At 42.9% G+C, this 25,811-nt stretch overlaps 2 non-coding genes across 2 annotated transcripts; both read left to right on the plus strand.

Moving 5' to 3' along the window:
* Positions 1-9,186: 9,186 nt before the first annotated feature.
* On the plus strand, positions 9,187-9,324 carry LOC114815820. Its single transcript, XR_003763621.1, has one exon. It is a non-coding gene; the product is annotated as a small nucleolar RNA SNORA7 (small nucleolar RNA).
* Positions 9,325-9,879: 555 nt separating this feature from the next.
* On the plus strand, positions 9,880-10,017 carry LOC114815781. The gene has a single exon (XR_003763584.1). It is a non-coding gene; the product is annotated as a small nucleolar RNA SNORA7 (small nucleolar RNA).
* The last annotated feature ends 15,794 nt before the right edge of the window (positions 10,018-25,811 follow it).

The following is a 25,811-nucleotide window of genomic DNA, read 5'->3' on the forward strand; positions in this document are numbered from 1 at the left end:
CATGCTTTATTTATTTAGAGAAGTAGCGTGGCTCAGTGGAAAGAACCCGGGCTTGGGAGTCAGAGGTCATGGGCTCTAATCCCGGCTCCGCCGCTTGCCAGCTGTGTAACTTTGGGCAAGTCACTTCACTTCTCTGTGCCTCAGTTACCTCACCTGTAAAATGGGGATTAACTGTGAGCCTCACGTGGGACAACCTGATTACCCCGTATCTACCCCAGCGCTTAGAACAGTGCTTGGCAAATAGTATGTGCTTAACAAATACCAACATTATTATTATTATTATTATTATTATTCTCTGGGCCTCAGTTCCCTCATCTGTAAAATGGGGATTAAAACTGTCAGCCCCACGTGGGACAACCTGATCACCTTGTATCCCTCCAGTGCTTAGAACAGTGTTTTGCACATAGTAGGTGCTTAACAAATACCACCATTATTATTATTTTATCATTCCATCGGTAAAGCCGACTCATGAACCCCCTTGTCCCCAGATGACTCTATTGGGATGTAAAGACGATGCACACAATTAAAAAAAAAAAGAGACACGATCCAAATATTGAAGTACAGCTCATTAATGATTACTACTGTTCTGGCTGACAACTTCTGGTAAACCATTTTCACCAATTCACCAATTTCTCTAAAAAGAGAAATTATCCAAATTGACATATATACCGGAATTAAGTGATGTTCTCATTGAGAAAAAAAAAAAATTGTCCCAAATTGTATTCCTTCTCATATTTTTTCCCATCGTGTCACAACCAGAAATAGTTTACATGCAAGAGTTAAAACGCTGTTCCTTTCCTAAAAGTAAAATGAAAGAGGCCTTCAGGGTAGGATGCCAAGCAACAGCACATTTTATTCGATAATCAATAGGGGTACACGTTCTCCATTAAGTGGCAATCGATTCTACAAGTACAACATGGTAATTAGCTGAAAGCAGGGTGAGCAATAAGCATGGCACGTGATTTCTTGCGAGAAGGAAAAGCTATAGGGCCACTTCCATAGCATTGTAATGAAAATAAAGGTTTAAGGCCATCACATAAATTAATGCTGTGAAGCATTCAAGTGAAGACAATGAAGCTTACCAAAATGTGGAGAAAGTGTTTTGAGCAGGAAGGGCTAGATTCATGATTGAAATAGGATTTTAGAGAACATCAGGATAAACAAAAGACACACTGTTTACCTTAGTGGCATTAACACACACATACACAACACACATAATACAAATACACCCCCCCCACATCCCTTCTCAAGGGATCACAATAGTCATAATATAATCTGTGGTCTAGAATGGCATTTGGAATATTCAATTAAAAACCCATATCTAACAAATCTGGAATGACTTTATTGACTGCTGAAATTCAAATACTTGAATGGAAAATTTGCCAATTGCTGATAATCCCCTTGATTCTATTGATTATCCCCTTGATTCTATTTATTGCTTTGTTCTCGTCTGTCCGTCTCCCCCGATTAGACCGTAAACTCGTCAAAGGGCAGGGATTGTCTCTATCTGTTACCGATTTGTATATTCCAAGCGCTTAGTACAGCGCTCTGCACATAGTAAGCGCTCAATAAATACTATTGAATGAATAATCCAAGAGTGTTACCTTCTAACCCACTAATAATTTGACCTGGGTGTCACGATCTAGGCTCATAGGAAGCTTCAAACATTTTGGGAGAGCAGAAGACTACACCTGATGCGCCATAATCCAGGTAGGACTGCTCCCCATTAGAAGAGCCTAAGAAGACACCAAAATGCAAATTTGAACACAGCAACCAGGAATCCACATACGCCAGTAATTGTAGAGGGCAAATCGTTCCGTGCACACAGAAACCCGGTGTACAACGATTTGTTGATTGATTCTGAACACCAATTTGGTCTAGTGGGAAAAACCACGGCCAGGGATCCAGACATCCTGGATTCTTATCCTAGCTCTGCCACCTGCCTGTTTTGTGATGCTGGTTAAATCATTTACCTTCTCCGAGTCTTTTCTTTAACCGCAGAAATAAGGATCAAATACCTGTCTTCTCTCCCACTCAGACAGTGAGCTCCATGTGAGGCAGGGAAAAAGTCCGAACCACTTATCTTTTATCTACTCTGCATTTAGAGTGCTTGGTACATAGTACAAGCTTAACAAATACCACAGGTATTACTGTTATTTGTCTTCCCACTCTGTAAAATCTTCAGTGGTTTCCCATTTCTCTCCTTTTCAAGCAGAAATGCCAGATCATTGGCTTTTAGTCACTCAATCCGCTCTCTTCTCCTTAATTACTGACTCCTGTCTCTCACTCCACCTCAGCTCGCACTCTTTTTTTTTCACCCATTCTTTGTTCGAAGCCCAACGGTCAGTGGTATTTATTCAGTGCTTACAATGTGCAGAGGCCTCCTGACTCTGATCTCTTGTTCTTGCCCTTCTCTCTCCTAACTCTCTCTCCATCCAAATCCGATAGAATACAACTTTCCCTATCTTCAATGCGCTCATATCTCTTCCACGAAGCCTTCCCCCATTAATTTTTCTTTCACCCAGGTTATAACTCCTCAACTCATACTTCAGCCATTTCCACTGAACTGCTCGAGCATTTGTGACCATACCACCTTATGTACATAACTTACATATATTGCTACTTAAGCAATTAACTCCTGAACACGGTTCTCTTTCTCTTCCTCCTATCTGTAAACTATTTTAGTGTCTGCTGCCATCAGTAAATTGTGCTCCTTGAGGGCAGACACCATGTCCATTAACTCTATTGCACTGACTCAAATACCGAGTATGGTGCTCTTCACACAGCAGATACTCAACAAGTGCTCTTGAGAGGTTGAATGATGCATTGACTGAGGTAGCACGTAGTTGACAGAGATCTTCAGTATGCTGTTCAGAAGGTCTTGGGCTAGAATCGTGCCAGGAGTGGGAAGCGGAGATCAACCCCCTTTGGCTCTCTGGCTTCACAGTCAGCACTTTCATTCCATCTTTCTCCCTTCTCTCCACTGTATCATTCTAACTTGAGCTATGAAAGAAAGCATCTGAATGGAATTCCAAAGGTCACTTCTTCCTTCCCCAGAATCCTCATCAGTCACCACTGACAAAGTGAACACAAACCACCTTCTTCCTTTCCTGAAGCCTGCTTTCAATTCAGAGACTCTGGCTTTATCAGCTGATTCGCGTAACGTATGGAAAGCCCCGTGTATCGGACCTGTATCCTTATTTATTTCAGATAAATGGAGTCTTAAGAAGCCATTAATGGTTGCCACATAATTACAGGACATAAACTTGACATATGCACAGATATTCCCTGGGAAGAATAACAGGCAGATTAACCGAATTAAGTAAATGATCATTTGGCAAAGGTAGCTAGATATGCACACCTATGTTTGTAAAATGTGCCGTTCTTACTGGGGGCTTCAAATTTTCACATCCCTCTAACCTCATGTTTAAGTGAAAACAAAGGCACTTAATCTTGACCTTTCCTCAGGATTAAATTGGAGAGGAGATGGGGTTTCAAGGGGTTAGTGCTTCCAAGGGAAGGACTGAAAAAGACAGAAAAGGCAGATGGAGAGAGATATCAGCAGATAGAAGAAGACTGGGTCAAAAAGACAAAAATGATCTCCCTCTGAATATTTTTAGCATCTTCCTGCCAAACACACATTTAAAGTGTTATCCTCTGCCATGTTGATCCTCCGATAATTTGGAGAGGAAAACTGAGCCATGGGTTTGGAAATTCACTGTAATTGGCTAGATGTGAATTCCCTCTCCTGGGATCTCCCACCCCTCACTCTCAAACATTCTCCCTGGACTAGAGTTTAGTGGTGGCTTTTGGTTTGCTGACTTCCCTAGCTTATGTAGGGAGACAGTATAGGGTAGTAGAAAGAGCACAGGTCTGGAAGTTAGTTCTGCCACTGGTTTGCTGTGTGATTTAGGCCAGCCGTACAATCTCTCTGGGCCTCAATTTCCTCATCATTCCCCTGTGTCTACCCCAGTACTTAGAACAGTGCTCTGCACAAAGTAAGCGCTTAACAAATACCAACATCATTATTATTATTATTATTCCCCTTAAGATTCTAAAGTCAAGGCACATTTTTGGGGTCCTTTAACCTGGATGATTTAAACAGAGTGAGGAGGCACTGAAAATCCCTAGGATGAAGTTAGGAGGAATAAAAGGAGCAGGAGGAGGAGAAGAAAGAAGAAGAAGAGAAAGAAGATTAGGAGGAGGAGGAAAAGACTGTAAGCTCATTGTGGGCAGAGAATGTGTCTGTTTATTGTTAAATTGTACTCCTCCAATGGCTTAGTACAGTGCTCTGCATACGGCAGACGTTCTATCAATATGATTGACTGCCTGAAAAAAAGGGGGAGGAAGAGAAGATAGGAAATGGCACCCATTTGTAGCCATGCTCTGAAAAACCAACCACCTCTGGGTGTGTGACACCTTAATGGATTGAAAAAGGAAGAGCAACATTCACATGGGAAATGATACTGACAAAGAAAGATACATGAACTGTCTGAAGAGACTCTCTTAACAGTGACTCCATCAATAAGGGCTTGAATGAGACAGTTGAGTCCACCTAGGTTGCTGTGACCAACAGGATGACAATTTCAGGAGCAGGAGGGAATGGCGGCTTTAATTTCATTGCACTGTGAAAGAATGACAACTTAAAAGAGGTCTTGGGGCTATTTCCAGTGGCAACAGAACTACATACATTTGATGACTTACATCCATATTCCTTGGTCCCAAAGAATTGCACGCCACCTCGAATGTTATGTGTGTTTTTCTCATTTTTGAATTTTGTTTTTGTCCTGGGAAGATTTGCATGCAATACTTGCAATGTAGTCAAGGAGGGGCAGATTCTAGACTCATTTACGGCTTTTCAGTGTTATATATCTCTGAGTAATGCCATTTGCAGTGATAGAGCTGGTTTGGTCATTCTTTGGGGAATATTTCCAACTTACAATGTGAAATAGGTATATGGTTGGGAGTTGGTTTATAGTCGGTGAGTAATTTGAGACATATTGACAGGAGAAAGGAAATTGGAAGCTGGGATCATCACCTTCGAGATAGGAAAAGTTCCAAATTTTGAAAGCGCAAGAATACAAAAATGGACAATGTTGGTTATACGGCCATCGTGCAGGACATTGTGAAGCAAGTCTTTCCAAGTGCATTGCTTTTGGAAATTGGAAAACTCTAAATGAAGGAAGACAGAAGGAAGTCATGGATGCATATGAATCTAAAGCTAGATGACTCCTGAACAATATGTTTTGTGCTTGTTGGAGTTTGGAAATTACACAGAGAAACACTGCAAATCGTAAATCCCAAGTCTGTGAAACTAATAAGGAAATCCATGGCTGGGGGATCATTAAGGTCTTTGATGATCCCCACAGCTCTTGTAGCTATAGATATGCACCATGTTATAGAGATGATTAAACAGAAGAAACTGGCTGCACAGTTAAAATGGACACAGATTAAAATGTGCACTCAGGAATAAGAAGGAGATAGCTGAAAAGATCAATGCATTTCTTGATTTGGTCTTAATAAAGCAAGACGTTAGACGTTTGTTTTTTTTGATAGTGGGAAGTTCAGAAAAAATCATGTGAAATCACTAGTAAATGTACAAAATAACTTAGAATACAGTGGTCAGAAGATGTAAACAAATTACCACGGCCAGGAAAGAGCCACTGGAGAACATTAGAGGTATTTGGAGGGTTTGTTTGGAACCGCTGACGAAGGTTCATATCCTATTACAGCAAATGGTCACTGTACAGACCGATCACCGGTTTACAATAAAAAAGCAGAGTACGCTTGGAATAGAGTATGGACACCTCATTTTAGGAAGAGTTAGAGAAGGTTCTGAGAGTCAACAGAAGGTGATCAACGGTATGGAGAAACTCCTGTTTGAGAAGAGAAGGAAGCTGCCAACTGTGTTGTGACCTTGGACAAGTCACTTAACTTCTCTGTGCCTCCGGTACCATATCAGTACAGTGGGGATTAAGACTGTGAGCCCCGGGTGGGACATGGACTATGGCCAAACCTAATTAGTTTGCATTTACCCCAGTTCTTGGTATAGTGCCTGGCACACAGTAAGCGCCTAACAAGTACCATAAAAAAGAAGAGACTGTAAGGTTAAGCCTCTGCCATGTGGCAAGGAGGTTGAAAGGAGGTGTGTAATGAGTATTGCAAAATCAAGAGGACAGGGAAAACAAGGATTCCTCAGTACTCGAGAACAGCCTTTGAAGGTTATGAAGTCAGAGCAAAGAAAAAGAAAGAGTTTCACCCAGTGCGTAGTAAGCATAGAGAGTAGGCTACACAGGAAATAGTCCAGGCAGAAACTATCAATAAATTCAAGAAGAGTAAGGACAAATTCATGGATGAGAGGTCCATAATGGGTTATTAGAGAGAATGTTATGGATGTTAAATGGTACATCTATAACCATGAGGATGAATGTCAAGGAGGACAATCAACAGCCTGTTCTACCAAGCATTCTTTGTTGCCTCTGTCAGAGATAGAATACCAGGTTGTATGGAACATTGGTCAGACCCAATATGTCATTTCTTATGTTCTTTCTCAGTTTTCAAATCGTTGGCTACTTCATTTCAGCACTGACACAGTAGCTCATAATAATTCCCTCTTCACTGAGCTAAATGTGTTTCTGAAAACTGAAAAGGTAAAGACGAAAGAAGGAAAGAGTATTTTAAATCTAGCGATTGTATTCAATTATTATCAGTTGGCTCTATTTGAAACTCCTCTGAACTTGAATTTCAGATGTAAAGTGGCATCAAATGCGCACCAACTTCCGGAATGAAAATCCTCAGGAAATCAACAGAATAGACACTGAACAGTTATTTCAGGAAAGTTTCCCTCGGTAACGGTGTCAGGCAACTGTTAGTACACCTCTGTTTGGAAGGATCAGAAGTGCTGAAGTGGTAGGTCAGGAGGATTTAACTTGGGAAAATAAGAAACTAATCATGAAATGGCTCTTGAAGGGGATCAATTCCTGAAAGACTTTGAAGATGGGGTGGGCTGTGGTCTGTCAGACTTGAAGTTAGAAAGAGTTCTCAAATAGAGGAAAAGGCCATGAGAAGGAGGTCAGTCGTGGGAGAGATGAGAACCTTGCTACTCTCTTGCTATAACCTCCTCATATCCTATAATTACTCGTCCCACCTGCAAAGCTTTATTGCAGGCACCTCTCCTCCAAGAGGCCTTCCCTGACTAAGCCCTCTTTTCCTTTTCTTCAACTCCCTTCTGCATCTTCCTCACTCGCTCCATTTATTCATCTCCCATCCCCGCCCACAGCACTTACGTACATATCTGTAACATTTATTTTACTGTCTTCCCCTTTAGCCTGTAGGCTTGCCGTGGAAGGGAATGTGTCTGCTATATTGTTATACTGTACTCTCCCAAATGCTTCGTACAGTGCTCTGCACACAGAAAGCGCTCAATAAAAACGACTGACCGATTGATTAGCTTGAAAGGAGCGGATATTGCGAGCTAGGTGAGCTAAGAGACATCTTGGTAGCATCACATCTGTTCTCAGTCTGTCCTCGATTCCAGGAAGAATGGGTCACCGTGATTATCTCCAGCCACTGTAGTGGATTCTCCTTGGCAACCACAGGCTTGGTTTCCCTATACCAATTCTGACCACTGCATTAAACCAGACACCAGAACTGTACAGAAACATGACTCTTTGGTACGAATGTATTATATAAAGGGAATAAAAACCAAACAAACCCAAAATGCTAAATTGGGAACTCTAAAGCAATCACTGCGTTAAAGTTGTTAAACTGTTTCCGGCAACAAATCACACCTGATGCAATATTCACAATGTCTCCTGAGGAAAAAAAAAATATGTTTTGTCAGTGACAAACAGATGCTGGCAGAGACTGCTATAACATATAATAACGTGGCTACTGGAATCAATTTTTATCATGCCCCGAAATACTAGAGTATTCAATACGTCATTAGAAAGACGAATGAATTTAATAAAAAATGCAAGCTCCTACTTCATATTTTACTCAGTGCATTTTACTCTAGTTTCAAATTTCATTTTACAATTTTATGACCGATATTACTTAATTTTACTCAAATTGTTCATTCTGCTTAAATTAAAATGCATTAAATTGATTTGGGGACAAAACATAACGGTAGGAATTTCCGGAAATTAAATTAAAATAGAAACATGGAAAACACCCACTATGTACTTTGTCTCCAAATAACGAAAGCTTTGTACTCTGCCAGTCAAATTACCAGGGCAGAACCCTGCAAATATTAACACCAAAATGCAGAAAAAAAAAAGCTGATAGCATTGACTTCTAATACCATGTCTAGTTGAATTAATTGTGTCATTGAGAAAGCCTGCTCACAAGAATCTCAGAAGGAGAACAGTAATCTTAACCTAAGAATTTAGGATTAGAAGGTTGAAGAGCTCTATACCAGCTGGTACTCTTCTAAACTTTATCTTCCAAAGAGAATGCTTTTCTGTGATTTTCTGAGTTTCCTATGTACTTGAGTCTGTTCTCCTTGAGCACTTTGATTTTCACCACGACCGCATAGCACTTCTGTTCATATCCATCTCTAATTTATTTCAATTTCTGCCTCCCCCTATAGTTTGTAAGCTCCCTGTGGGCAAGGACAGTATTTACCGACCCTGTTGAATTGTACTTTCCAAAGAGCTTAGTACAGTGCTCTGCACACAGTAAGTCCTCAATAAATATTCGTTCCATCGTATTTATTGAGGGCTTACTGTGTGCAGAACACTATACCGAGCACTTGGAAAGTACAATTCACCAACAAATACATTTATTACATAAAAGGAAAAAGACAAAAAAGCAAAGAGAAAAAACCCAAAATGCTAAATTGGACATTCTGAAGCAATCACTGTGTTAATGTTATTAAACTATTTCCAACGACAAATCACACCTGATGCAATATTCACAACATCTCCTGAGGAAACAAAATTCCCTGCCCACGATGGGCTCACAACTGAATTTGATTGAATTTGTTTCACTGATGATGTTACAGAAACCCATTCTAGAGACTGATTCATAACCCCCTTGCTTTATAGATATGATTATTCCCTTTACTTTTTAATACTTGTTCTCCTTCCTATTTGGGCTGGAAGTACCCAGGTGAGCACTCTGTCTCTGTGTTTGACCTGATTATCTTGTATCTTTCCCAGATTTTAGTCTAGTATAGCAGATGGTCTCCTCTCGGGATCGCACTTGGAGAGTTTCCATTACTCTACCAGTCTCGGCGATGGGAGGGAGAGATAAGCAGAGGCATACCCGCTCTATTCCTAGCTTGGGCAGCTGCTAGGGAGTGGAAGCTAGTCTGCTACAAGTCAAAACTCACCTTGCTGGGCAGCAGTGACATGGGAGAGAGCTGAGGGCAGACACTCAGGTTTTCTGTGCAGAAGAAGGCAATGGTAAACCACTGCTGTATTTTTACCAAGAAAACTCTAAGGATACACTACCAAAATGATTGCAGTTGGAGGTGGGACCTTCTGGGAGAGATATGTCCATGTAGTCGCTCTCTTTCGGGAACAACTGGAAAGCATAGGACAAGACAGTGGCAGATCATAAGCACTTTAAGGTCATCATCACCATTATTATTTATACTATGAGTCAATTTATGCATTTATGGTTTGCAGAGCACCGTATTAAGCGTCATCACCATCCTTCTCCTCCCCGAACTTTTCACAAGATACTTCTGTGGATAGGGAAGAGAACAGTGCTACATTAGGACCTGAACAGGGTAGCAATTCTTGCAGGAACAAGTATTTGATGAAAATGAGAAAATTAACAAAAGCCCCTAGAGGCAGCTGTCTTGCATTTCTGTTGTACTTTTCCAATCAGTGAATCAATCAATCATATTTATTGTCCACTTACTTTGTGCAGTTCTTCTCAGGGTCACAACTAGAGAGTTTCCAGTACTCTACCAGACTCGGCTAAGGGAAGGATAGTCAAGCAGAGGCCTGTCCATTCCATTCCTAGCTTGGGCAGTGGCTAGTGAGTGGAAAGCCATCTGCTGCAAGTCAAAATTCACCCATGCTGGGCAGAAGCGGAATGGGAGAGAGTCGAGAATGGAGAGTCCAGTTTACTGCGCGGAAGGTGGTAATGGTAAACCACTTCTGCATTTTTACCAAGAAAACTATACGGATCCACTACAGAATGATTGCAGATGGAGAGCGGGGTGTTCTGGGAGAGATGTGTCCACGGTGTCACTAGGGGTCGGAAACGACTTGACAGCATAAGACAAGACAATTATGAAGGAAATATAATCTTCAAGCGTACGTGCTAAATAGATCTAGATTAGCAGAGTAGTTGATCATTAATGATCAAATAGTGAATGAAGAGTGAGAGGAAATTGGTTGTTTTTTGGGTAAGTGTGCAAATTCTTCAGACTTTGAAGAAAACATTACTCATCCTGCGGGTTTTTTTTAATCAAAGCGTGGGTATGGGTGAAAAGCCCAATGTGTGACTCCAAACCATCATCATGAAAATTGCTTCTTGCTGTGCTACACAATTTAATACCTGCAGTGTTTATTTCCATTTTTATCAATCATTAGTGGTTACTGTGTGCAGAGCATTATATTAACTACTTGCAAGAGAACATAGGTAACATTTCTACCCTTGAAATGTTCTTCTATATCAACAACCACACACACACTTAGCACTGTGTATATAGCATATCTTTAAATTATATAGCATAAATTACTTATTTATTCATGCTAACATCTGTTTTCCCCTCTCAACTGTAAGCTCGTTATGGGCAGGAAACTTATCCACTAATTTTGTTGTATTCTCCCGAGTTCTTAGTATAGTACTTTGCACATAGTGAGAACTCAATAAATATCATCGATTGAAGTAGTTGAGTCGAGATTGGGACCCAGGTCCTCTGAGTCCCAGGCCTGGACTCTTTCTATTAGGTCACACTGTTTCTCATACAAAACTCCCAAACTTGGTGAAGGTTTAATAGAAAAATCAACAAAATACTAGGAAAAAAAAACAACTTCTAGGAACTGTGAGTCAAGGAAATAAATAAATCAAATTAAAACAGAAATGCCTGTTTTTCTCCATTCCCTTTACTCCGATCACCATGGAAACTTGCCATTTCCAACCTCTAGGACACTTTGCCAAAGTTCTTTTTGCCTTAATTTCAGTGGGACTGAGTTTCCCAATGCAGCAGTAAAGTATCAAGATGAAATACTTTAAGCTTTAAAATGGATTATTTATTTAACGCTCTTTACCCCAGAAGCCACAAAACCACACTTCAGCTATTTGGGACTAAGAAGGGTAAAAAGAGCTTTCTATAGCAGGAAATGAGCATTTAGGCAGAGTTCTCTTTCCTCAAAAGAGAGGAAATTGAAGATAGAAATACATACCTCTAAGTATTTGTGCTATGTTACACAATTGCAAGTTTGGAGACACAGAACCAAGTATCCCATAGGCCATGACTCAAGTCCTCTTCCATGCATCTCCATTACCTGGAAAAAAAACTCGAAAGCACTTTCCCTCATGTTTCTTGTCATCAATTTTAAAAAAAAATCAGATGAGATTGGATTTTCACATGCCTTCTAATCAGAGTTAGCTCCCTAGCCTGCAGAATCAGCAAATGGCTTCTTCAAATGAAATAGCTACTTCACAATCATTTCTGCCCACTACATTCTAACAATTGATTTTCCCTTTGCTTCCTAATAAAAAATAGCAAATAAGAGCAAATGCCTAACACCAAATTTACGTTCGTTTGACTGGTTCATTCCAACTATCAGTAAATGGAGCGGGGGGAAGGTAGATTTAATTTAATCACCTGTGGCCAGAAAGAAGTCTAGGTGAGAAGACAAAACAGGAATCCAGTGACTCTCTAAGATTCTGCCAGGACTATCAAGCCTATCTGCTAGGAAGTCCTGAATGACTGTCTCAGCGGCTTTAAGGTAACCTTCGCAGTCTGAGTGGGCTGAACATCTTGGATCACTGGAAACGTTCTCTAACAACACCCACGGTTCTGGCCCCTTGATGCCTCCTCCAGCTTTCTATGTCCACTCAATAGAAAAGGCCCAAATGGACATGTCAACCTGCTTTTTGGTGTGGACAACGGCGAATGAACCAAACCATGCAGCATTCGGTGGTGGGAAAATCATGTTTGGCCTAGGGAAGAGTCTGCAGCTCATTGTGGACAGGGAATGTATCTGTTTATTGATATACTCTCCTGAGTGCTATGTACAATAAGGGCAAAATATAAATAGAATTGACTGATTATGCCGTCACTGTGGAGCAGGCTTGGGCTAGCTCTGGAGGCTACTGTTGGGGGAAAGGGAGTGAAACTGATCTTGCAAACACAGCTACTATTCAAAGGTAGAATCACGCTGGACTAAGTCCCCTTCACTGGGCGTGTGATCAAATGATCATGTTTCCTGCCTCATTTCCCTCCCACACTCCAAACGGATGCAACCTTAAGTAACTTTCTCCAGCAGTCTTTCTGCTGTCTGCTTCTGGAGACCCTGGATCCCCAGAAGCTTAAGATACTTTAGGCCCTCCCATAAGGGGACACATTTGGCTTTCAGGCTGGGGTTGTCTCAAGCCACTGTGGGGACTGGCCCATCTTTTGAACTATCTGGCTCAATGTGAATCATTATCATCCATCGTTATCATGGAAAGGAAAGACAGAAACCTCAGGTTGCGTGATCATCAACAACGGTGTCCTTAATGGTATTTACTGAGCTCCTGTTTAGCAAAAGGTACTGTACTATGTGCTTAAAAGAGAACAAAAGAAGGGGAAGATATATCACCAAAAATCATTTATAATTAGTTCTAAATGATCACCCCTAAGAGCACCCTGCCTAAACTTCTTTTTAATTTAGCACTTAGATATATAACTTACAATTTCAACCTTTCTACAGTGAGCCCACCCTTATTGACCATAACAGCTCCTGCTGCATTCACAAGCAGAAACTTTAAAGCCTAAGAAATTTAATCATCACAGGCAACTTAACTTTTATTCTTTATTATTTTATTTTTATTTATTGTTTTATTCATGGTTATCAGGCAAAGTCATCTCAATCTCCCCTTACTGAGGAGGGTCGGTACCATAACTTTGATAATGCATTGTTGATGAATTGGTTTATCTTCTGGCAAGAGTATTCTAGTCTATCGCTTACATGTTGTGGCGTGGACATTGTTTGGGGCTTTTTGCTTCTTCCCCATTAATGGCTACTGTTCATTGCACTGTTGATGTTTGTGACTCTCTTGGAGATAGGGTGCTTGTCTGTGCTTCTAATTTATGCTCTGTATAGTCAATAAATCAGTCAATCGATGGTATTTAATGAGCACTTATCGTGGGCAGATCACTAATCCCTCGGGAGAGTACAACAGGGTAAGTAGACAAAATTCCTGTTCTTAAGGAGGTTACAATCTAGTGGAAGAGAGGTACAGCACCGAATAAACAGATATCTACAGAAGTGTTGTGGGTGGAGGTGATGTGAATACCCTAAGTGCTTAGGGGGTAGGACTAAGTGTACGGGTGGTTATACAGCAGGGTGGGAAAATAGGGTAGGCAAATGAGAGAGTAATTAGGGAAGGCATCCTGGAGATGAGATTTTTAATGGGGTGAGTGGTGGCCTACTGCACATGAAGGTGGAAAGTGCCATAGAAGCAGAGGGTATAAGCAAGGGTTGATGCTTAAATAATGATGATGATGATGGCATTTGTTAAGTGCTCACTATGTGCAAAGCACTGTTCTAAGCGCTGGTGTAGATACAAGGTGATCAGATTGTCCCACGTGGGGCTCACAGTCTTAATTCCCATTTTACAGATGAGGTAACGGGGGCACAGAGAAGTTAAGTGACTTGCTCAAAGTCACACAGCCGACAAGCGGCGGAGCCGGGATTAGAACCATGACTTCTGACTACCAAGCCCGGGCTCTTTCCACTGAGCAATGCTGCTTCTGAGGCCTAGGCAAACAGACTGGTTTTGGAGAAGCAAAGTGTATGGGCTAGCTTGTAGAGGAGACAGAGGAGGAGGGAGAGAACTGAATAAGTACCTTGAAGCCAACAGTGAAGAGTTACAGCTTTTCAGTAATTTTCCATCACAGTCCACGAAAGAAGGGACAGTAAATGATGGTGCCTGAGGCCCCGATTACCAGTTATGGAAACAGATTGATTGAACATGCCTCCCAAATTCAACTAGCTTACCAAAGGATGGCAGAGAAAATTCTCTAAATCTTTAAATCTTTAAAAAGTATGATAGAGACGTCAGTGGCGTTGATTGGCCAGGCCGTTGTTATTAGACATCATCTAAAAATACACCTTTTCCTTCCTTGGCAATTTGCAGTTTCAATCACTTCTTTCCATTGTAAGTGGGAGTCAGATGATCTTTATGTGCACATGGTGTGGAATTGAGCGTGGGTTGCACATGGATTTTTTTCTGCCACATCATCATGCCTGAAAAAGATCTCATGTCAGGAGGAGGAGGAGGAGGAGGAGGGTGGGAAGAAGGAGGAGGAGGAAGAGGAGAAGGAATAGCATTTATTAACCACTTACTGTGTGCAGGATAGTGTAGTGAGCAATGAAAGAATACACAGGGGGAATTAGACTGATACCCCGAACTTCTTGGAGCTTCCCATCTATGAATATAGGTCAGGGAGAGGGCTGGAGACAGAATCATTGGGAGCGATGAAACAGTGAAACGTTAAAATGGCATAACAGAAGTAACGAACAAACACACAATACATAGTATAAAAACAAGTGTCAGTAGGAGCTGTGGCTAAGGGAGCAGAATTTCAGGCTCCTTGTGATTCAGTAGCATCATATTTAAATTTGGACAACCTATTTGCATTTGCATTCCCTTGTATTATTGATTTTCACAATTTATTCTTTCTCTCTGAACTAGAGGACTGTGTGATTTTTATTTTTCCATACAGCTTTTCGCTTCCTCCTTTTTCACCATTTACCAAGACTTTAAAACTCCATTTTATTTTAGGACTTCATAAAACTCAAATTGGATGCATTCCAATTTTTTTTTTTGGTTTGTTTGTTTATTAGGGAAGCAATGCGTAATGTTTGCTTAGCATATTGATGGTATATCGAAAATGAAATTTTAAATTTCACTTCAGGAAACAAATATGTTAATCGACATTGAGGAATTGTGACCTACTTCTCAGTGAGTTGACACTGATGTTAAACCATTATTGATTGCAGGAGTTCAAGATTACATTAAAAGATAAGACAGTGATTTGTATTACTGTGCTTGGTCTAGATTAGTCTTGGAAAAGCCTCTATGCTGTAAATGAGGAATGCATCATTCTGATGAAAACGCTCAGTCACCGTATGGGAAGAAAATTTAGCCATGTCAAAATTGATTGAGTTAGTCTGTCCTTAACATTATATTCAACTTGATTTTCCTCTCAAAATGATGTGGCAATAAAGGATAACACATAATGGTGAAATAGAACCAGTGAGCCCATTTATTAGATTTCATATAAAATGAATTCCAGAGAGTAGTAAAAAGAAAGATCATTATATATTTATGGCAATGAACTTTCGTTCATTCTTTAGGCATTTAGTATTCACCCACCCTCAGCCCCACAGAACCTATGCTCATATCCCTAATTTTATATATTATATATATCCTATTTAATAGGATATCCTATTATATATATATATCCTATATAATATCCTATTTATTTTGTTAATGAGATGTACATCCCCTTGATTCTATTTATTGCTACTGTTTTTGTCCGTCTGTCTCCCCCAATTATAATAATAATGTTGGTATCTGTTAAGTGCTTACTATGTGCAGAGCACCGTTCTAAGCGCTGGGGTAGACACAGGGGAATCAGGTCGTCCCACGTGGGGCTCACAGTCTTAATCCCCATTTTACAGATGAGGTAACTGAGGCCCAGGGAAGTTAAGTGACTTGCCCACAGTCACACAGCTGACAAGTGGCAGAGCCGGCATTCGAATCCATGACCTCTGACTCCAAAGCCCGGGCTCTTTCCACTGAGCCACGCTGCTTCTCCAATTAGACTGTAAGCCCGTCAATGGGCAGGGATTGTCTCTATCGGTTGCTGAATTGTACATTTCAAGCACTTAGTACAGTGCTCTGCACACTGTAAGCACTCAATAAATACTATTGAATGAATATATTTATATCTGTCTCTCCCTCTAGATAGTAACCTCTGTGGCCAGGGAGGATGTCACAGATTCAATTTTACTGTACTATCCCAAGCAAGTGGTAAAGTACTCTGTACACAGTAAGCACTCCATAAAAACCACTGATTGATATTCAGAAACTATTGCAAGGTTTAATCTGATTAACCTGAAAAGAAGGGTGATAAGCAGAATTTCTGAACAAGCCATCACTCTACTCCCTCTACTCCCTCTCCTCCCTCTACTGTCCCCCTTCACCTCTCCCTCTTTTCCCCCCATTTCCCTCTGCTCCTCCTCCCTCCCTTCCCATCCCCTCAGCACTGTACTCCTTCGCTCAACTATTTTTCATTTAATATTTCTAATATTTTCATTACCCTATTTATTTTGTTAATGAAATGTACATCGCCTTGATTCTATTTATTGCTATTGTTCTTGTCTGTCCGTCTCCCCCGATTAGACTGTAAGCCCATCAAAGGGCAGGGATTGTCTCTATCTGTTACCGATTTGTACATTCCAAGTGCTTAGTACAGTGCTCTGCACATAGTAAGTGCTCAATAAATACTATTGAATGAATGAATGAATGAATGAATGAACATTTCTTCGGATATTTATTGATACAGTGTGATTATACCTCTTAAAAAATGCAATTGGGGTAGTCTGACCTATCTGGGAATGGTTCTATTGAAATAACTGTTGTCAACGGGGCTCATAAAGTGTTTTCGTAGAACACATAGAAGAACCATCGATGGATAGAGTAGCTTCCCTAACTTTTGATATTATCGAAGACTATGGGAGTAAAGTCTAACTGCAAATATGTGGTTCTTACCACTCCTATAAACATTAAGGAATCTATATGCATAGAAATAATGTCATGATAGATGACAAAATGATACTTGGATTGTTCAAGCCTTTCTTACTATAGTCCATTTAGTGTTGTTGGGGAATATGCAATATTATCCACTCCTGCATTAGTCAATTTTGGGGAGGGCTACTGATTTTAAAACTTCAGTGGTATTTATTGAGCATTTAACTGTGTGCAGAGCACTGTACTGGGCACTTGACATCCAAGCATCCATTCAGAGTTCCTACTTAAAGTTGATTGGGAAATTGCAGAGACAGAAGGGAGAAGCTACAGTTCCTCGAAACCAGAGAGGTTGATTCACTACCAATCAATTAATCATTGGCATTTGTTGATCACTTACTGTGTGCTGAGCACTGTACTAAACACTTGGAAAAGCAAAATACAACAGAGGTGGCTGTGAGCCCGTCACTGGGCAGTGATTGTCTCTATCTGTTGCCGAATTGTACATTCCAAGCGCTTAGTACAGTGTTCTGCACATAATAAGCGCTCAATAAATACTACTGAACGAATAGCCTCTGCCTAGAGGAACTTACCGTCTATAGGGGGAGAAAGACATTAAGTCAAATAACTAATTACTATATTCCACAACTGTAAGAAGCTTGTTTTGGGTAGGAAACCTATCTACCAACTTGGTTATACTGTACCCTCCCAAGCACTCGGTTCAGTGCCGTGCACAAAGTAAGCAGTCAATAAATACGATCGATTGACTGAGTCTCTTCTGGGTAGAGCTAAACTCCCAGAGGTCGCTTCTAGGCAAGAGCTAAGCCCTGACTCTGTTTCTGCCCTGACGTGTTGGAGAGATGGCTGTGCTCACCTGGACTATCCCTGCCATAGACCCAGGCTGTCCAGGTGGTGATCTCTCCCCTGTTTAATGAGAACTTGCAAGAAAATGGGCCTCAGAAATAAATAAGGCCTTATGGATTACTTTTGGACTATGTGGTTTAATCTTAGTTTTCTCTTTTCCATGTTAAAGCTGTAGAATAAAGTTCGTCCACTCTGTGATCCAGGCCAACCATTTGGTAGGGGATTTCAGTACCAACTAGTCAAGCCAGTAAGCCTTCTGGCTTTATTTCGGAATGTGTGGTCTCGATCTGAATCTTCTCTTGCATTCCTTTTGGAGGAAATTCTTATACGCTGCTTCTGAACATTCTCTCTGCCAGATTCAGTCAGAGTTTTGCAACTCTACGGAAGATTTATGCAGAGTTTTCTTCCGATCCTCACTCAGGCTATGTTTCCCTTTCTTTTTCTGAATGCCTTGAGTGGAGGAGAGATGCTAATTCTGCTCAAACAAGGTATTTTAGCAAAAGGGTCCCAGGCGCATAATTCCAAATTTAATACTCGTATGTAGCCCTGACACCTAACACTCATATGCTGTTGAAGATAAGATATAGAAGATTCATGACCACTAGAAATCGTTGTTTCGTATAGACGTTGAGATTCATGGGAATTGGTTCAATTATTTTTGTCTATATCAAGCCATACAAACTTCTTTAAAAGCAAAGTAAAGCCTAATCAGATTCAGCTTCCAGAACTATGTTTCTTTGGTGGATATTGGTGCTCTAAGGGCTTATTGCAACAGGTGATGTATTGAATGGTACATCTCACATCTCAGATATGTGAGTTCCTCAGTTCATTACACTGGAGATATTAAAAAAAAACAAAGCAAACCCGGTTATCTTAACTGCAGAGAGAAAATATGAAATCAGGTTATTTCAGGCGCAAGACCTTCTTGGAGAGTGATCTCGAGGGAACAAAGTGAAGTTAGTGGAACTCTCATTCAAACCTTGACCCCATTATTAAACCAGAAAATGGAGGAAGCGGCAGCTGCAGTAAAATGCAAGGATGAATGGCAAGATTTGAGATCTGTCTCCTTCAAATCAGCATCACTTCTCCTAGAGCTTAAGGACATACATATTGAGTAACAGTGATATTTACATTATATAACGTTACACTTAAACATTACTGATCTTCTCATCCATTTGGCCAAAAGGGAAAGGTTCTGCAAATGCTATAGTCACAGGTTTGTAGAAGTTTATATATTTAAAACTTCCTTTTAAACTACATATATAATTATAGTACTAAATAGTCGATTTTCATCTATTCAGTTTGGGTCAGTGTGTTAAATCCCGCCAAAGTACAGTGTTGTAGCCAGACTTAAATTTGTATCCTATTCCTGACTGAAATAAATGATATAAACTGCAATTAAAAACAATAACAACAAAACATCATAGCCTTATCACCTCTTATGGACTTATTGCCTGGCCCACAAGGTGAGATTTTTACCCATTTGTTAATCAATTTTAGTAGCAGAAGTTATCAATATTCCTAAAAAAGATTTTTTTTTAAACTGATGCTCACATTTAAGGTTCACTATTCACAGTAATTCACTATTAGATTCCTCAAACCAAAGTATTTCCCATTTCATTCCAGAGTCTTTCCTTCCCTGTTTCCCTAAGCAACTGAATTTGGAGATGGACAAAAATGGGTAACATTAACATTATAAAAATGATCGTTTCAACCAAAAATAACAAAACATTTAAAATGGGAGAGGGCTCCTCTTATGAATGCAACCGAAAACTCCACAAAAGACCAAAAGCTGGAAGCAAAGAGAACTCAACTAGAACTACTACGGACAATGAACCAGGTTTAGAAGAAGTACTGATTTCCTTTGCCATGAAAAATTTTAATGCCTTAGCACAAAACATGTTCCTCACATCTCTTACCTTCTCCACATCTCTAATCTTATCCCTCTTCTTCCCCAGCTGCTCCACTTCATCTTTCCTAGAGATCTTTTTGGGCTCACTTGTACTGCCTGGGTTTTTTCCTTCTTTAGCTTTCAGTAGAGAAAATCAGTAGAGAAAAGTGATATCGCTTCTCTCCCTTATAGTCTAGAGATACGAGCCCTGTTCTTCTCCCAGTGGGAAGAGCACAGCTCTGGGAATTAGGTGACTTGGCTTTAGTATCAGCTTTGCAAGTACGGTATAATAATGATAATAATAATATTGGTATTTGTTAAGCGCTTACTATGTGCAGAGCACTGTTCTAAGCGCTGGGGGAGATACAGGGTAAGCAGGTCGTCCCACGTGAGGCTCACAGTTAATCCCCATTTTACAGATGAGGGAACTGAGGCACAGAGAAGTTAAGTGACTTGCCCACAGTCACACAGCTGACAAGTGGCAGAGCCGGGAGTCAAACTCATGACCTCTGACTCCGAAGCCCAGGGTATGCTTGCTGGGATCCTGAAACTCCACGCTTGGGACAGTACAATATAATAGATTTGGTAGATACGTTGGCTGTTGACAGAGAGCTTCCATTCTAAAGGGGGAGACAGACATTAACATGAATAAATGACTTATGGATATGTTCGTGAGTGCTGCGGGGATGAGGATGGGTGATTAAAGTGTGCAAATCCAAGTGCAACCGTGACATAGAAAGGAATAGGAGAAGGTAAAATAAGGGCTTAGTTGGGCAAGGCCTCAGGGAGGAGATGTGCTTTTAAGGTTTCTGACTCAAGAATGACTTGGAGTGCTCTGTGAGGTGGGCAGGACCAGGAGGAATCCTGGAAAAGAGCTGGCATACAGATAGGGAAGATTAATGCAGCGTGGCTTAGTGGAAAGAGGCCGGGTTTGGGAGTCAGAGGTCGTGGGTTCTAATCCCGGCTCCGTTACTTATCTGCTGTGTGATCTTGGGCAGGTTACTTAACTTCTCTCTGCCACTGTTACCTCATCTGTAAAAATGGGGATTAAAAAATGTGAACCCCACATGAGACAATCTGATTACCCCGGATCTACCCCAGGGCTTAGAACAGTGCTCTGCACATAGTAAGCGCTTAACAAATACCATACTACAGCTAATAAAGCAACCACTTGCTAGATTATGCTCCTCTTCCACCGAAACAGAACTAGGCTGTGTTTACTTCAGACATCACTGGGTTCCTACACGTACACAGCCTTTCTGTAATCATCATAACACGCTGAATCCACACCCTCTTCTTCACTCACTGCACTTCCTACCCCAGCAGGAACACACGTGGCCGGGGGTTAGTGGTGCTATAGAAACCGCCATCATTATCAACAATTCCTCTGCCCAGATTCCCATTCCTGAAGTCTCACGATCTAGGGTGCATCCATAATTCACAAAGGGAGATTTTTATCATCACGTTAATCTTCATCATCAGACTAGAGAGGTGGAATAGGGAACAGTGGTTACAACATTCACCTGGCACGTTTTCTGGCTCCTCTCCTTTCACTGGATAGCCTAATTCTGCATCTTTGGATTCCTACCTCTTTTTCTGACAACATTCCCAAATGACATCGGCAGGTATTAATTAATTAATTCATTCATTCATTCAATAGTATTTATTGAGTGCTTACTATGTGCAGAGCACTGTACTAAGCGCTTGGGATGAACAAGTCGGCAACAGATAGAGACAGTCCCTGCCGTTTGACGGGCTTACAGTCTAATCGGGGGAGACGGACAGACAAGAACAATGGCACTAAACAGCGTCAAGGGGAAGAACATCTCGTAAAAACAATGGCAACTAAATAGAATCAAGGCGATGTACAATTCATTAACAAAATAAATAGGGTAACGAAAATATATACAGTTGAGCGGACGAGTACGGTGCTGTGGGGATGGGAAGGGAGAGGTGGAGGAGCAGAGGGAAAAGGGGAAAAAGAGGGTTAAGCTGAGGAGAGGTAAAGGGGGGATGGCAGAGGGAGTAGAGGGAGAAGAGGAGCTCAGTCTGGGAAGGCCTCTTGGAGGAGGTGAGTTTTAAGTAGGGTTTTGAAGAGGGAAAGAGAATCAGTTTGGCGGAGGTGAGGAGGGAGGGCGTTCCGGGACCGCGGGAGGACGCGGCCCGGGGGTCGACGGCGGGACGGGCGAGACCGAGGGACGGCGAGGAGGTGGGCGGCGGAGGAGCGGAGCATGCGGGGTGGGCGGTGGAAAGAGAGAAGGGAGGAGAGGTAAGAAGGGGCAAGGTGATGGAGGGCCTCGAAGCCTAGAGTGAGGAGTTTTTGTTTGGAGCAGAGGTCGATGGGCAACCACTGGAGTTGTTTAAGAAGGGGAGTGACGTGCCCAGATCGTTTCTGCGGGAAGATGAGCCGGGCGGCGGAGTGAAGAATAGACCGGAGCGGGGCGAGAGAGGAGGAAGGGAGGTCAGAGAGAAGGCTGACATGGTAGTCTAGCCGGGATATAACGAGAGCCCTTAACGGTAAGGTAGCCGTTTGGGTGGAGAGGAGAGGGCGGATCTTGGCGATATTGTAGAGGTGAAACCGGCGGGTCTCGGTAACGGATAGGATGTGTGGGGTGAACGAGAGAGACGAGTCAAGGATGACACCGAGATCGCGGGCCCGAGAGACGGGAAGGATGGTCGTGCCATCCACGGTGATAGAGAAGTCTGGGAGAGGACCGGGTCTGGGAGGGAAGATGAGGATCTCGGTCTCGCTCGTGTTGAGTTTTAGGTGGCGGGCCGACATCCGGGTGGAGACGTCCCGGAGGCGGGAGGAGATGCGAGCCCGAAGGGAGGGGGAGAGGACAGGGGCGGAGATGTAGATCTGCGTGTCATCTGCGTAGGGATGGTAGTCAAAGCCGTGAGAGCGGATGAGTTCACCGAGGGAGTGAGTGTAAATGGAGAACGGAAGAGGGCCGAGAACTGATCCTTGAGGAACTCTAACAGTTAAAGGATGGGAGGGGGAGGAGGCTCCGGCGAAGGAGACCGAGAATGACCGGCCAGAGAGGTGAGAGGAGAACCGGGAGAGGACGGAGTCCGTGAAGCCATGGTGAGATAAGGTATGGAGGAGGTGGGGATGGTCAACAGTGTCAAAGGCAGCAGAGAGGTCAAGGAGGATCAGAATGGAGTAGGAGCCATTGGATTTGGCAAGAAGGAGGTCACGGGTGACCTTAGAGAGAGCAGTCTCGGTAGAGCGGAGGGGACGGAAGTCAGATCGGAGGGGGTCTAGGAGAGAATGGGAGTTAAGGAATTCTAAGCATCGACTGTAGACGACGCGTTCTAGGATTTTGGAAAGGAAGGGAAGTAGGGAGATAGGGTGATAACTGGAGGGGGAAGTGGGGTCGAGAGCGGGTTTTTTTAGGATGGGGGAGACGTGGGCATGTTTGAAGGCAGAGGGGAAGGAGCCCTTGGAGATTGAGTGGTTAAAAATAGAAGTTAAGGAAGGGAGGAGGGCGGGGCGATGGTTTTAATAAGGTGAGAGGGAATGGGGTCCGAGGCGCAGGTGGAGGGGGTGGCGCTTGCGAGGAGGGAGGAGATCTCCTCTGAGGATACTGCAGGGAAGGATGGGAAAGTAGGGGAGGGGGTCGGTGGGGGGGAGGGGAGAGGCGGAGGGGTGACTTTGGGGAGCTCAGACCCGATCGTGTTGATTTTCCTGAGGAAATAGGTGGCCAGATCATTGGGGGTGAGAGATGGGGGAGGGGGAGGAACAGGGGGCCTAAGGAGAGAGTTAAAGGTCCGGAACAATCGGCGGGGGTGACGGGCATGGGTGTCGATGAGGGAGGAGAAGAAGCTTTGCCTGGCGGAGGAGAGGGCAGAGTTAAGGCAGGAAAGGATAAATTTGAAGCGTGTGAGGTCGGCTCGGTGCCTGGACTTTCGCCGGCGGCGCTCGGCGGCTCGAGCGCAGGAGCGTAGGAGGCGGACGGAGGAGGCGATCCGGGGCCGTGGGTTAGCGGCGCGAGAGCGGCGGAGGGAAAGGGGGGCGAGAGAGTCGAGATGAGTAGAGAGGGTGGAGTCGAGAGCGGAGACCCGATCGTCGAGAGTGGGAAGTGAGGACAGGGTGGCGAGGTGAGGAGAGATGCTTTTGGAAAGACGGATGGGATCGAGAGAGCGGAGGTCTCTGTGGGGGAGTAGCGAAGATTTGCAGGGGGAGGGAGTGTGAGAGATGAGGCAGGTGAGAAGGTTATGGTCAGAGAGAGGGATTTCAGAGTCGGCGAGGGAGGAGATAGCGCAGCGGTAGGAGATGACGAGATCGAGGGCGTGACCGAGTCGGTGAGTGGGCGCGGTACGGTGGAGGAGGAGGTCGGCAGAGTCGAGGAGGGATAGCGGGCGGGCGGCGGAGGAGTCGTCGGGTACATCCGTATGGATGTCGAAGTCTCCGAGGATCAGAGCGGGCAGAGAGAAGGAGAGGAGGAAGGTGAGAAAGGGGTCAAGGTGGTCGAAGAAGTCGGAGGTGGGACCGGGAGGGCGGTAGATGACGGCGACAAGTAACTGGAGGGGGTGGTAGAGGAGAAGGATATGGGCTTCGAAGGAGGGGAAGGAGGGGGGGGGGAGGAGGGATAGTGCGGAAGCGGCAACGGGGGATGAGGAGGAAGCCGACGCCTCCTCCCTTACCGGTGAGTCTGGGGGAGTGGGAGGTACTTATCCCAAAGAGGGGGGTGACACAGAGACTGTAAAAAAATCCCTCAGAACCTAATGGCAGGCCACTTGCAATAGGAGAAATGGAGACATTTATCATTTCACAATGTTGCTCTATAGTAAAGCGTGCTGAATGTTTACACCGATGTCCAAAAAAAGCTAGGATTAAGAGGAGATAAAATACATCTCTAGGTATTTAGAAGGAATGGTCTGCAGAATGTTTAAAATCTCAAATCACACATTTATGATCAGTGCCACAGGGAAACACTGAAAAACGGCAGATTCTGCATTTCATCTTATTTCTTTATCCAGGGCTTGCAAAACACACTAATACGGATATTAAATGCACTACTGTTTTCTGATTGTGTGATAAAAGTCCGTTTATTCTCCCTCAGGGCATTTTGACATAGTGATTTCACGCCTAAAAGTGCATATCGGTTAGAAAAGAACAGCGAGGATCTAAGTGGCTCTCACCTGCTGCTGAATGCTAATAGCCTTACAAGTCCTTGCCTCGAAAGTGGGTCTGATACTTAGATTTTTCATCACGATTCGGTTTTGCCATGAAAACACTAGCTGGGCTTGTGGAGTCACGGCAGATTTTATAGTACACACCAAACTGCACAAAGCACAGCTCCCACTATGGTACGGTCCACATCCGGTATACGAGGTGAAATGAACCCGTGCACTAAACAATTGACTTTTGACAGAACTTTACTGTGGGTCTTCGGGAACCATGTCAGAGATAGCACTTGACCCCTGAGACTGAATTTCCCCTCTTATCTGATCCATCTAGAATTCACACACTCCCTCTCCATCATTCAATGGTATTTATTGAGTGCTTACTGTGTGCAGAGAACTGTACTGAGCACTTGGGAGAGTACAATACAACAGAATTGGAAGATACGTTCTCTGCCAACAAGTTATGCCCCTGAACTCCTCTCCTGGCACCCTTTAGGATAGTTTCAACTGAGCGGCATTAATGAGAGGATGGAGCAGGATGCTATGAGCTGCTGAGGTGATCTCCGGGATCTTGGGGTCTGGTACAGCTGACCCTTATCCCTACCCATTGATGTAGACTTGATCAGTGAATTTTTTTTATGCCATCTGTAAAGCGCTTACGATGTGCCAGGCACCGTACTGCGGTAGATCTAAACTAATCAGGGCGTAGCATGTCCGTCATGGGGCTCGCAGTATTAACCTGACCGGTACTCTTTCCTCCAGGCCATGCTTCCAAGGATTATGTTCTTTGTGCAGCTGATGTTTGCTTGAAAAGAATTAGAAGTGTGGGTTTCATTTCAGGCCATATTATATTCCCAGGGCAAAAAAATTCCAAAACTCTAGGCCTGCAATATTTTTTTTTTCAAGCTCCATTGCACTGGCTGAATTCACATTCATTATTACAACTCCTTTCCTACTCATCCCCACCTTTTCCAAGGTGATCATAGTAGAATGTCAC

The sequence above is a fragment of the Ornithorhynchus anatinus genome, chromosome 12, assembly GCF_004115215.2.
Source record: "Ornithorhynchus anatinus isolate Pmale09 chromosome 12, mOrnAna1.pri.v4, whole genome shotgun sequence".
Lineage (NCBI taxonomy): Eukaryota > Metazoa > Chordata > Mammalia > Monotremata > Ornithorhynchidae > Ornithorhynchus > Ornithorhynchus anatinus.